Below are 12718 nucleotides of genomic sequence, written 5' to 3' on the forward strand. Positions count from 1 at the left end.
GTTTTGATTATAAATTGGCATATAATTTTTGGAAAGTAACTTGGAAATAAGTATTAGGGGTCATTAAAAGTTCAGATTCTTGGGACGCCTGGGTGGTTTGTTAGTTAAGCATTGTATTCTTGGTTTCAGCTCAGGTTGTGATCTCAGGGTCTTGAGATCCAGCCCAGGACTGGGCTCTGTCCTCAGGCAGGAATTTCCTTAGGATTCTCTCTCTCCCTCTCCCTCTGCCCCTCCTCCCTATGTGCATGCGTGTGTGCTGTTTCTCTCTAAAATAAGTAAATCTTTTTTTAAAAAGTTCAGATTCCTTTTTTTTATAATTTGACTCATCGTGATAGAAATTGTATATCTGTTTTCTCATTTTTGTATCTTGTCTAGCTTTTAAAGTACCTGACATACAGTTATTTCTCAATACATTTTGTTGGATGAATGAATGATGATTTATCAAAGCATAAATTTCAATAACAATATAACCTAAAAATTTCTGATTGTCAACATTAAAGGAAAAGATTAATATTTGGCCTATTCATATGGCAAAATATTATCCAGCCAATAAAATAATATGCATATAAAATTATTATAATGCCAAGGGAATTCTCGTTAAACAATAATACAAAATAAAGTAGTCTTACAGTAATCTATATTTCATTATCTCAAATAAATTTAAAATAGAAAATATGATAACATTTTAGCTGTAGGCCAAGGTTACTTGTGTTCTTAGAATCAGCTCTTCTGGAGGGAATCTCCTAATTCTCCACCTCCCTGCTGATGATGGAAATTACAGTTCAAATTGCTTAGTATTTTCAAAATTTTGCCTTCACTAAAAGTCTAGTAAACCTAGATTGATTATCATATTATTCTGCTCAACATTTCTTTGACAAGACAAATATATATAAATTACCTACAAATCAAAGATATCCATTGTTTTTATTCTATTGTTCATTGTTTTTATTCTATCATGAAATTCAATGTCAGATTCATTTTAATATTAAGGCAGTTTTTTACTATTTCCCATATTAATATATTTTTATTTTGAGATAAATTGGTAGTTTTACCTGTAAAGACAAAATATGACCAACACTTGACATATTACGTATTTCAACAAAAGAGTAGATTGTCACAAGCAGTTGTTGGACTGAACAGTTTCTCCAAATTATGGTATGTAATTACTAGTTTGTGGCAAATGCCACAATATTGAGAAACCTAGTCTCACATTTAGTATAAGCAATTTCCATTCCAGCGGGTTTGCTCACATACTCACATGTACTATATTATGAAGGATTTTAAAGCTAACCCTTCATTTTGCTTCTCCCATAAGTGTGATGTTAAAAAATATGATTTTAGTTTCCATCATGTAGTTTCAGATTTATTTACATACACTGGTGGTTCCACATAATCTTTGGAAATTGAACACTGGCCAGAATTTTAAAAAATGAGCAAACATACATATTATATAATTGTGTGTGTGTGTGTGTGTGTGTGTGTATGCATGTGTGTGTAAAACACAGAGATATAGATAATGGAAAAAGAAAGCTAAGTACCAAATAATATAGGCCAAAAAATTTTATGAAAGACTAGACAGGATAAGTATTTAGAAAAAAATAATTTTTGTCTCTACACTATGTTGACTTGAGGCAATTACTGCCTGCTTCTTACAGAAATTGGCAGCAACAGCCTAGACATCCATGTCCTCATGAAATAAGTACAGACTGACTAGTTGCCTTTAGGCACTGAATATCCCACTCTATTATCTAAAAATCCCTAGTGCTGTGGGCTACAATTTAGGGAGATTGTTACTTCCCAATCATACTACACCTCACAGTTTAAAATTCAAGACTACAGAGGGTCAGAAGGTAAAAAGAAAAAAAGCGCAATTGATGTAAAACAGATATCAAAATTTTGAATCATATTCAAAATATTGACTTTATACATGTACACACATATATATGTTAAACAAAAGATTACAGTTGGGAACAATTAGTAACAGTCATCTGGTGGAGTTTTCAGTACAAATCTTTTCTCTCATGCTCTAAAACAGTGGCCAGCAAATGTCAGCCTGCAGGCCAAATTGGGCCTACACCTTGTTTTTGTAAATAAAGTTTTATTGGAACATAGCCATACCCAATAATTTCTATATTATCTATAGCTGCTCTCATATTACAAAGGCAAGGTTAATAAGTAGTGTGACAGAAATTGTCTGGCTCTCAAAACCTAAAATATTTACTATCTTGCCTTTTATAGAAAACTTTTGCTAATCCCTAAACTCACAGACTGAAGCCTGGCTTTTGATTTTTTCTCAGCAAACATTACATGTTACACACACAGCCAACACCTACCAGAGCAAGAGCTCACAAACCAAAATAACTAAACACATGAGAAAAAGCAGTATCTCAGAGAAAGTCAGACTGGACAAGACAGACCATAAGAAGGAGAATTTTGATAGACAGAATAAGAATAAAGTTAGTACATTAAAAATAAAAAGATAATTGATGGATATTGTCAATACCAAACAAGAATTAGAATTATTTTAAAATGAAATAGACAAGGGGCCCTGGGTGGCTCAGTTGGTTAAGTGACCAACTTCTGATCTCAGCTCAGGTCTTGATCTCAGGGTTGTGAGTTCAAGACCTCTGTTGGACTCCAGACTGTGCATGGAACCTACTTAATAAAAAATAAATAAAAATAAGTAAATAAGTAAGTAAGTAAATAAATAAATAAAATGAAGTAGATGATATTAGTTATAAAAATAGAGTTGATATAAAGAGAACTGAAAGTTAAATAGTGGTAGATTAGATGGCAATATTTGAGTAGTGAAATAGTGAGTTGGAACATCAGATTGAGGAATTTTACCAGAAGGCAGCAAGAAAAGTTAAAACTGGCTTATGGATAAGCACCAAGAAAAAAGATTTTTCCAAAGGAGGAAAAAACGGAAAATGAAAAACATTCCAAGAGATAAAGGGGTTTGAGGGCATCTGGACAGCTCAGTCAACTAAACATCTCACTCTTAAGTTCAGCTCAGGTCTTGATCTCAGGGTCTTCAGTTTAAGCCCTACATTGGGCTCCATGCTGGGTGTGGAGCCTACTAAAAACAAACAAACCAACAAACAAAAAACAAGGAAAAAAAGGTTTTTTGTTTTTGTTTTTATTCTATAATATGCCAGGTTATTATTTACTACTAAAATTATTTTTAAAATTATTAAAATAATAGTATAAATTAATGACAATATTGAAAGTAATAATTATTGAAATAATAAATTATTAAAATAAATAATATTTATTTATTATATAATGGGTATCTAGATAACTAGATACCTATACCTAGTCACCCCACCTTCTCCAAAACACTGAAAATAAAGATGCCTTGGAACTGACTGGAACAGGCAATGGAGAAAGAAACAGCCATAACAGTTGAAGTGACAGGCAGCTCTTAAAATCACATGGTAGCTTAGGGAAAAAACAAAACAAGCAAGCAAACAAACAAAAAAGAACAACAAAATTTAAGTTATGAAGTAACTGTATGTATTTGTTCCAAGATTCACTTTTTACTGTTAGTGGGAGGGCAATCCCATTTTAACATTTAGCAGTTAGGATGTATATTATATTTGCTAAAGGCCCAGAATCACTTGTGACTTAATTATCATCAACTGTATAAGAACATCAAATGTGCAGTGTCGGCATGTTAGGGAAAAAAAAAAAATCAAAGACAAAATAATGGAGCATTTTTTCAATAACTACTCACTTTGAGCTGATTTTCAATGTGAAAAAAATCTTAAGTACATTTTGTCTGGTTTATCTTGCTTATAACTTTCTTTTGATACATATAAAAGATTGACATAACAACAATCTAAATTAGTTTAAAAGATGTCTTTAAACAAAACCCAGTTATGGGAAAGCATTTTTTGACAGCATTACTTAGTGATTTATAAAATACTACTGCTTTTTATTGCTTTTATTGTTTTATTTTTATTTTTTTTAACTTTAGCTTCAAGGAAAACAGTAGTGGTTGAAGACTAATAGTAACCCACATGTAACAAACAGAAGTATAATCAGATCTTTGTTATATAAGCACATCTATCTTAAGCCTCAAGAACATCACATATAATTTGTCAATCATAATGAACAGTTAAGACCCAAACTTAACTAGTTAAATAAAGAAACAATTTACTATGAGCAAAAACTAGCAATAACAATGGAAAGCAGAAACAGATGATCACATATATCTGATATTGAAATTGACACATATTTAAAACAGTATCAAAACTATGTTTAATATATTCAAATAAATAGAAAACAAGCTTGCAAATATCTGTGGGATATATTGAACTACAAAACACAACAGGATTTTAAGGTGTAATAATTCAGTAATTAAACTGAAAAACAAATGGATGAGTTTGGAAGTAGTTTAGACACAGGTGAGAAGAGAATTGGCAAATTGGAATACAAGTCAAAAAAAATCACTCAGAATTAAGCATAGAGAAAATGAAAAAGAAAAACATTAACCTGATATAAAACATAAAAGATATCATGAGAATTACTAATATATGTCTAAGTAGAGTTACAGAAGGAAGAACAAGGAGAAATAAACCCAGAGTAATATCTGAAAATATAATGGCTGAACATTTTCCAGAAATAATGAAAGAAAGATCTGTATCATGTAGACTTCAATTTCCAAGCAGCATTACAAACCACTTTATATCTATATATACCAAAATAAAAGTGCAAAATACCAAAAATAGGGAGGCATTTTAACAGTTGTAAGTAAAAAATATCTCTTGAACAAGAGATAAAAAGAAATCAAAACAAATTGACAGCAAAAATAAAAGTCAAACTTCTGTATAAATGAACCGTGTTTATAAATATGAATAATGATAATTTTGAGAAAAGAAGATTCCTGTGAATTGAGTTACCAATATATGGTCTTAGAAATACTCTTAATTTCTTTTCTTTCCTTTTCTTTCCTTTTTGTTTTTTTTTGTATTTTCACTAGAATGGCATATGACAAAAAAAAAAAAAAAAAACTTTGTCTAAATGACTTTAAAATAATTTTGAATTTTGAATTTTATTCTTAAAGAAAAAAGTCTTCCAAGAACAGGGGCACTATAAAGTATTGTACCAGCAGCTTCTATTTTAAAGGAAATTCAAAAAGATATATTTAAAACAGAATGCAAATGGCCCAGGATAGAATGCTTGTGTTAGAAGACAGATTGAAAAGAAAGAAATGCATAAGATACATTATGGTCTTTTTAAAAACAAAAATCCTGTGAAAGGTTAAAATAAAATGAAGAATTGAAAAGCAGTATCAAATTAAGATGTAAATTGGAAAGTAAATGAATGTGTATAAAATATATTGTTCAAGAAGAAGCCTCTTTTTTCCTTAAGGTATTGAATTATTATAAAATTTGAGAAAATTTATTTTATAATTTCTATAGGTAAAACAAAAATAGACAAAATAGAACATATACCAACCATTGTAGTAGAGGAAAGTGAAAGAAATGTCTAATTAATAAAAAGCAGGTAAGAAACAAGAAATAAGCAAAAACATAAAACGAGAGAAAAAATAACAAAATTAGATAAGAGATAGAAATATAAGAGTAATTATATTAAATGTAAATAGATAAAATGCTCCAGTAAAAGACAATAATAACAATAATTGATTAAAAAATGAAAATAATTTCAAAAATAATGTTGTACCAAAAGACTTGTTTAAAACATTAGGGTACAAAAAAAGAAAATTAAAAAAAAAAACATTAGGATACAAACAATAGTTGGTGAAAGGATAGAAAAAAATTTTCCATGATGATACTAAACAATACCAGTTACCTGTTCATATATTAGACAAAAGTAGACTTTTAAGAAAGTACATTATTTGGAATAAAGAATCACATTTGAATTGGAAAACGTTTAAGTCACGAAAAATACATAAAGATTTTATACATAATATACATATATAATGTCTTAAAATGCAGAACAAGAATAGCTGTATAGCCATAAGGAGATTAAATTTTTGATCAAAAAATACAGATTTAACATTCCTCTTTTAGTAACAACACATCAGTAATGATATACAAGCTTTGAATAGCATAACTAATAAGCAACTTAATGGTTGTGGATGGAACATTGCACCTAAAAACTGCGGAACACACGTTCTTTTTGGAGTGTTACCAGTTTATTTGAAGTCTTGAGACAGGATGAGATCATCAAGGCACTGAGAGCTTAGAAAAGAGAAGGGAACAACTTGTCTGTTCACCTCTGGGGTGCTAATACTAAAACATCTGAGACTGAGAACTAGTGGTCCATCAAGCAGGATGGTGTCCTGAAAGGCAAATGAGTAAAGTTAATCACGGAGGAATAAGTGCTCATCAACTGCCACCCTGGTAGGAAAAAATTCAGTAGGGAGCTTGGGTGGCTCAGTCAGTTAAGTGTCTGTCTTTGGCTCAGGTCATGAGCCCAGGATCCTAGGATCAAACCCCTCCTTGGACTCCCTGCTCAGGGGGACCCTGCTTCTCCCTCTACCTCTGATCCTCCCCCTCCCACTTGTGTTCACTCTCTCTCTCTCTCTCTCTCTCTCAAATAAATGAATAAAATCTTTAAAAAATAGCAAAAGTTAAATATAAAAAGATAATCTTAAAGACATCAGGAGAAAAACAAATAGTCATATACGAGAGAAACTCTATGACTGTCAGGTGATTCTTTACCAGAAACATTACAGGCAAGAAGAAAGTGGCAGGGAATGCCTGAGTGGGTCAGTTGGTTAAGTGTCTGACTGTTTGTCTCAGCTCAGGGCTTGATCCCAGGGTTCTGTGATCTCAGGGTTGGGTGTTCAAGCCCCATGTTGGGTGTGGATCTTACTTAAACAAAACAAAAAAAGCCGGGAGTGGCAGGATATATTCAAAGTGCTGAAAAAGAAAAAAAAAAATTACAACCAAGAATAATTTACTTGGCAAGATTATCATTCAAAAGTGAAGGAGAGATAAAGAGTTTCCTAGAAAACCAAACCTAAGGGAGTTTAACAGAACTAAACCAGCCTTATAAGAAATGTTAAAGGATCTTTTTTAAGCAGAAAAAAAGGGGGGGTCCATAACTAAACATAGGAAAATAATATGAAAGAAAAAAATCTCACTAGTTAAGCAAGTCTATAGTAAAGGCAAAGAATCAGCTGCTAAAAAAGAAAGAAAGAAAGAAAAGAAAAAAGTAAAAAAAAATTTCAATAGATTGCTTTAAGTAGGTTAAGAAAATATGAAAGGATGAAAATATGAGGATGAAAATTCAAGATTTCTTTTTATTACAGAGTATTGATTTTGAATATAACACATTGAACAAATGATACAAAGAGATATAGATTCTATGTACCAAGTAAGGTGGTGAAAAGTAGCAGTGCTTGCTGAAGGAGAGAGCTCTTAATTAGTTCTCACATATTTGGAAACATAAGTATATATTAATATATAATCTTGTCCTACAGAGGAAACTATAAAATACCAAATATTTAAAGGTGAATTATAATGAAATCACTACACATAATATTTTATAATTTTATCTGTGTGTGTGTGGAGTAAGACTAATTTAGTGCTTTGAGGGAACTTTATAGCTTTAAATATATTTATCAGGAATTTAAAAATCTAACATACTGAATTAAACATTTAGTGCAAAAAATTGGAAAGCAACATAACCAAATAAAGAAATAAAAATGAGAGATAATACAGGTAGGGACAAAAATCTTGTCTACTTGTGTCAATGTTATCAAGAATTGGTTTATAAGTACCAGTATTAAAACCATCCCAAACCATTGCTAAATTCACAGTTGTAACCGTACATCTGAAATTCAGCCTATATGTGAAAACTATGGTCTAGTAACTTCAACTCCACAGCTAAAAGTTAACCAGTCTCAAACTTCTCCTGTTTCTCAAAGTTTGTCATTTCTGATGGCCATGCTTTTCCAAACCTCAGATCAGTTCTCTTCTTTGTTCAGAAATACTGTGTCCTACAAATGCAGCTCTCTCTTGTTCAGCAAGTAACCAGCTATATATTTTGGATATGGAGTAGAAGCTTCTTCTTTGACATTATGTATCCCAAAGATATTTATTTCCATATGGGGGCAATTACAAGGGTATTCCTTGCAGACTAATTTGTGATGTCAAGGAGTTGGAAGCAAACTGGATGCCTACAATTGTGTAAGTAGATACAGGTTAAGGTAATGGATGCATTCCTAATAGTAAAAGGCGAAAGTCAGAAACAACAGTTTAAATGTACATGTACAATAACAACACATAGAAATCTTTAGAACATAGTGTTTGGCAAAAAGGATAAGAAATAGGATAAGACACATATAAAATATAATGCAAGTCACATACAAAATACAGGACAATTATATAATACATATTTTTTGAAAATATGGAAACAAAAAGATATACTTTCCCCTCATTACATTATTTGCTTCTGGGAGTCCTGTTATGAGAGTGAGAGTAAGGTAGAATAGAGTAAAATAAAGTAAGCCACGTCGAGTGAAAAGTAAAGGGAGAAAAACAAGAGGGAGATGAAGGGAGAGGAGAGGAGAGGAGAAAAGAAAGCCTACGGGAGAAAAAGGAAGGGAGGGGAGGAAGGAGAAGGGAAGAGAAAAGAGCGGAAGGGAGAGGAGCAGAAGCAAGAGAGGGAAAGAAAAGGGAAGAGAACAACAGGGGGAGAAGGACCAGGAAGAGAGGGGAGAGGGGAAGGAAAAGGAATAGAAGAGAAGGGGAAAGAGAGAAGAAAGGGAGGAAGTAGGAAGGAGAATACTTTTCCGGACAGTGTTGCTACTGTGTTATAATTTTAAATTTTTTAATTTATTGAAAGAGAGAGAGAGATCACAAGTAGGCAGAGAGGCAGGCAGAGAGAGAAAGGGAAGCAGGCTCCCTGCTGAGCAGAGAGCCTGATGTGGGGCTTGATTCCAGGACCCTGGGATCATGACCTGAGCCGAAGGCAGAGGCTTAATTCACTGAGCCACCTAGGCTCCCCAATTGTAATAATATGACTAACCTAAGCTTTTTTAGTTGGAGTCCAAAACGTGAAAGAAAATGTGTACAGATCAGAGTAACAAATTACTATAAAACTATTAGTTTTAATATATGTTCTAAGACTCAAATAAGCTGCATTCTTTAGCTTCTTTCATGCCTGGACAAAAAATATAATTCCCCATAGAGTCTATTAAAATTGATCAATATTTTCTCTCTTAAAAGCATCTATTTTCAGCGACCCTATGACCCAGTGATTCCACTACTGGGTGTATACCTTAAAGATACAAATGTGGTGCTCTGAGGGGCACATGCACCCAAATGTTTATAGCAGCAATGTTCACAAGAGCCAAACTCTGGAAAGAACCTAGATGTCCATCAACAGATGAATGGATAAAGAAGATGTGGTATATATATTCAATGGAATACTATGCAGCCATCAAAAGAAATGAAATCTTGCCATTTGCGACGAGGTGGATGGAACTAGAGGGTATTATGCTTAGCAAAATAAGTCAGTCAGAGAAAGACAACTATCATATGATCTCCCTGATATGAGGAAGTGGAGATGCAATGTGGGGGGTTGAGGGGTAGGAAAAGAAAAAATGAAAGAAGATGGGATAGGGAGGGAGACAAACCATCAAAGACTCAATCTCACAAAACAGGCTGAGGGTTGCTGGGGGGAGAGGGGTTGAGAGAGGGTGGTGGAGTTGGGGACATTGGGGAGGGTATGTGCTGTGGTGAGTGCTGTGAAATGTGTAAACCTGGTGATTAACAGATCTGTACCTCTGGGGATAAAAATATATTATATGTTTATAAAAAATTAAAAAAATTAATGAAAAAACATCTATTTTCATGTTTCTTGAAAGCTTTCACTAAGTAATTCTTTTCTTAAAATAAATGAACTTTTGGTGGAAAAGCCAAGATAAACTAAAATTTATTTTTTCATACATACAGTCTCTATGTGTCTTTCTTTTCTTTTATTTAACTTTTTTTGCGGGACATCTTTACTTTTCATCATGCACTATATTGTAATTTTTGAAACCCAAGAGAATAAAATAAAATAAAGCTTTTATCCCTTGTCTTTCAGTATAACCTTTTTTCTATATTGTATTTTAAGTTATATACTTATGTAAACATAGACTGTAATTTTATGGATAGGTGTTATCTGTAAATGAATGTGTTACTTTAAAGTAATTATCATGGAAAACTTCTAGTTATTCAAATCACAATACCATAGTCTGAATTATTTTTGATAATCCTCTTTCATAATTGTTCAAAAAGTTATTTTATAATACTGAATATATACACATTTACAGAAATATTACTTAATTGTGCCATATCTCATTTTTTAAAATTAAAAACAATATATAATCCACAAAATGAACACCCCCCATTCCACAAAATGACAGATTTTAACCTGTTCTCCCAAATTAAATCCACTTATAAATGACTAAATTTAAAACTATGGAGACTAAATATGAATATTACTCCACAGGTTCTACAAACAAACAAACAAACAAAACAAAACAAAAGTACCTGTTCTCTTACAACAGTATCTAAATGTTTTCTTCTTTTCTATCTGAGTGATTGAATTGTGGTGCATAAGCAACAAAAATAAACACACAAAAAAATCCAAATATTCTTTTAAAATCATGTATCATAGCCATAGCTTGATCCCACAAAGAAAAAAGAAGCAAACAATAAAATAGACTCTTAAATGTAGAGAACAAACTGATGGTTACTAGAGGGTCGCTTGGTGGGGGTAGGGGGTGAGTGAAAAAGTTTTAGGGACTAAGAGTAAACTTACCATAATGAGCACAGAGTAATGTACAGACTTGTTGAGTAATTATATAATACACCTGAAATTGATATAATACTGTATGTCAATTATACTTGAATTTTTAAATTCAAGGGAAGAAAAAACTTTTAGTTCTGCTTCAATTAATCTACAAATCTTTGTTGGCTTAATTACTCCAGAAAAGTAGTATTTAGATTGTAATATGTTGGCAAAGATATGGGTTTGAGAAAAGACTTAAAAATGTCTCTCTTTTAAAAGAAAAGCTTCCAATATTTTAAAAAAGGTTTTAAGTCCTAAAAATACAAAAATGTTGAAATTTATCTTTCTTGTCAGAAATGTTGTAATTTAACTTTCTTGTCTGTTTCCAATTCACTCATTATACATGCTACATATGTCATTATATATGGTAGTGGAATATGCAAAAGTGAATTTTTTTTTTTTTTTTTTTTTTTTTTTTTTTTTTTTTTTTTTTTTTTAGTGCTCTACCCTAAACAAAGGAATTGGTGAAGACATTTATAGTCTTCAGATTCCCATGTATCAATCTCCAATTACAGGCTGTCTACATCAGAGGACTTGAATTTGCTGTCTGCTTTATTGCTCTTAAACTTTTTTTTTTTTTTTACCTTTATAAGGAAAGGCACTAGGAGATTCCTAAAGATCCTTTTTTCTTTGCCACTATCCCTAGGCAAGAAGGAGGAATTAGCCTTGTAACCAGATCTTTTTAGTCTCTGTATTTAATTTTAAGCAAGAAACCAGACGCCTAAAGGTGTAAGGCTGATAGAGAACAGCAGAGGGCAGTATTTACTCATAGCTGAATCATGTCAGGTCTCAAAAAGTTTTAAATTTGGTAGGGTCACTGTGGCAGAAATGTATGACATATGCCCTATATTTGCATTCCTTGGCTTAAATTTGTATTTTCTGAATGGTTTTCTTTAAAGGGGAAATAATACTCACCTGATACCCAGTAACTTTTTTTTCTTTAGTGAAGCAATGTATGCCACCACAAAAATTAGGTACAGTAAATAACAGAATTAACGTGAGTGCAGTACGTGGCATGTGGACATTTAAAAATTTTTAATTTAGTTTTATTTATTTCTATTTTTATCATATCTATCCTTTCCCCAGACTAAAGAGAGAGAGAGAGAGAGAGAGAGAGAGAGAAAGGGAATGGAAGAAAAAAAAAGAAAAAGAAAAAAGAAAGAAAGAGGAAAAAAAAACACAACTTCATCAGGATTCCTTTGGCTGCAATATGTCAAGGGGGAAGTACTCCAACAGAGATCAAAATTCCAAACTTTGCGACAGGAAAAGTTCTCCATCTTTCCAAAGGCCTATCATTGTTATTGTTGAAACTGTAAGGTTAGCTACTGGCACCTGGGATCCATTTGGGAAGGGTAACAAAACAAACACCGAGTTCCTTTGGCTTTTCCTATAGGAAGTCCAAAGCGGGATTGGTACTGAGGCCTTGCTGCCCCTAGTCACCTGGAAGGGCGGGGCAGAGTCAAATGGGTGCAAGTTCAGAGTCTGGCTCGCTCTGGGCTTCAAGGAACTCCTTCTGTAGACAGAGGAGGAACGAGGGCGATTCCGTTTGGATTCTGTCGGGTCGCACTGTACCGCAGCTCTCTCCCTCTCCTCCCATCGAAAGAGAGGAGGCAGGAAATGGTTAAAGCAAATCTGCACTGTGCATTCCCAGACAGGCTTTGCTTAATCCTTCCTCCCCGCTCTAACAGACCCGCACCCCCCGCCTTTCTTTTATTTCTCTCGACCCCCTTACCCCTGCGTTATTACTAGCATAACAACCTAACGGTCTTCCTTCAGACCCCGCCACTAAAGTTATTTATCTGCAAACCTGACCCCACCCCCATCTATCCTGTGGCAGCTTTTTGCTGTTATTGCTCTGACGCCGGCCAAGCTTTGACCAAAAAGAAAAAAAAAAAAAAAA

The sequence above is a fragment of the Mustela nigripes genome, chromosome 1 (genome assembly GCF_022355385.1).
Source record: "Mustela nigripes isolate SB6536 chromosome 1, MUSNIG.SB6536, whole genome shotgun sequence".
NCBI classification, from domain to species: Eukaryota; Metazoa; Chordata; class Mammalia; order Carnivora; family Mustelidae; genus Mustela; species Mustela nigripes.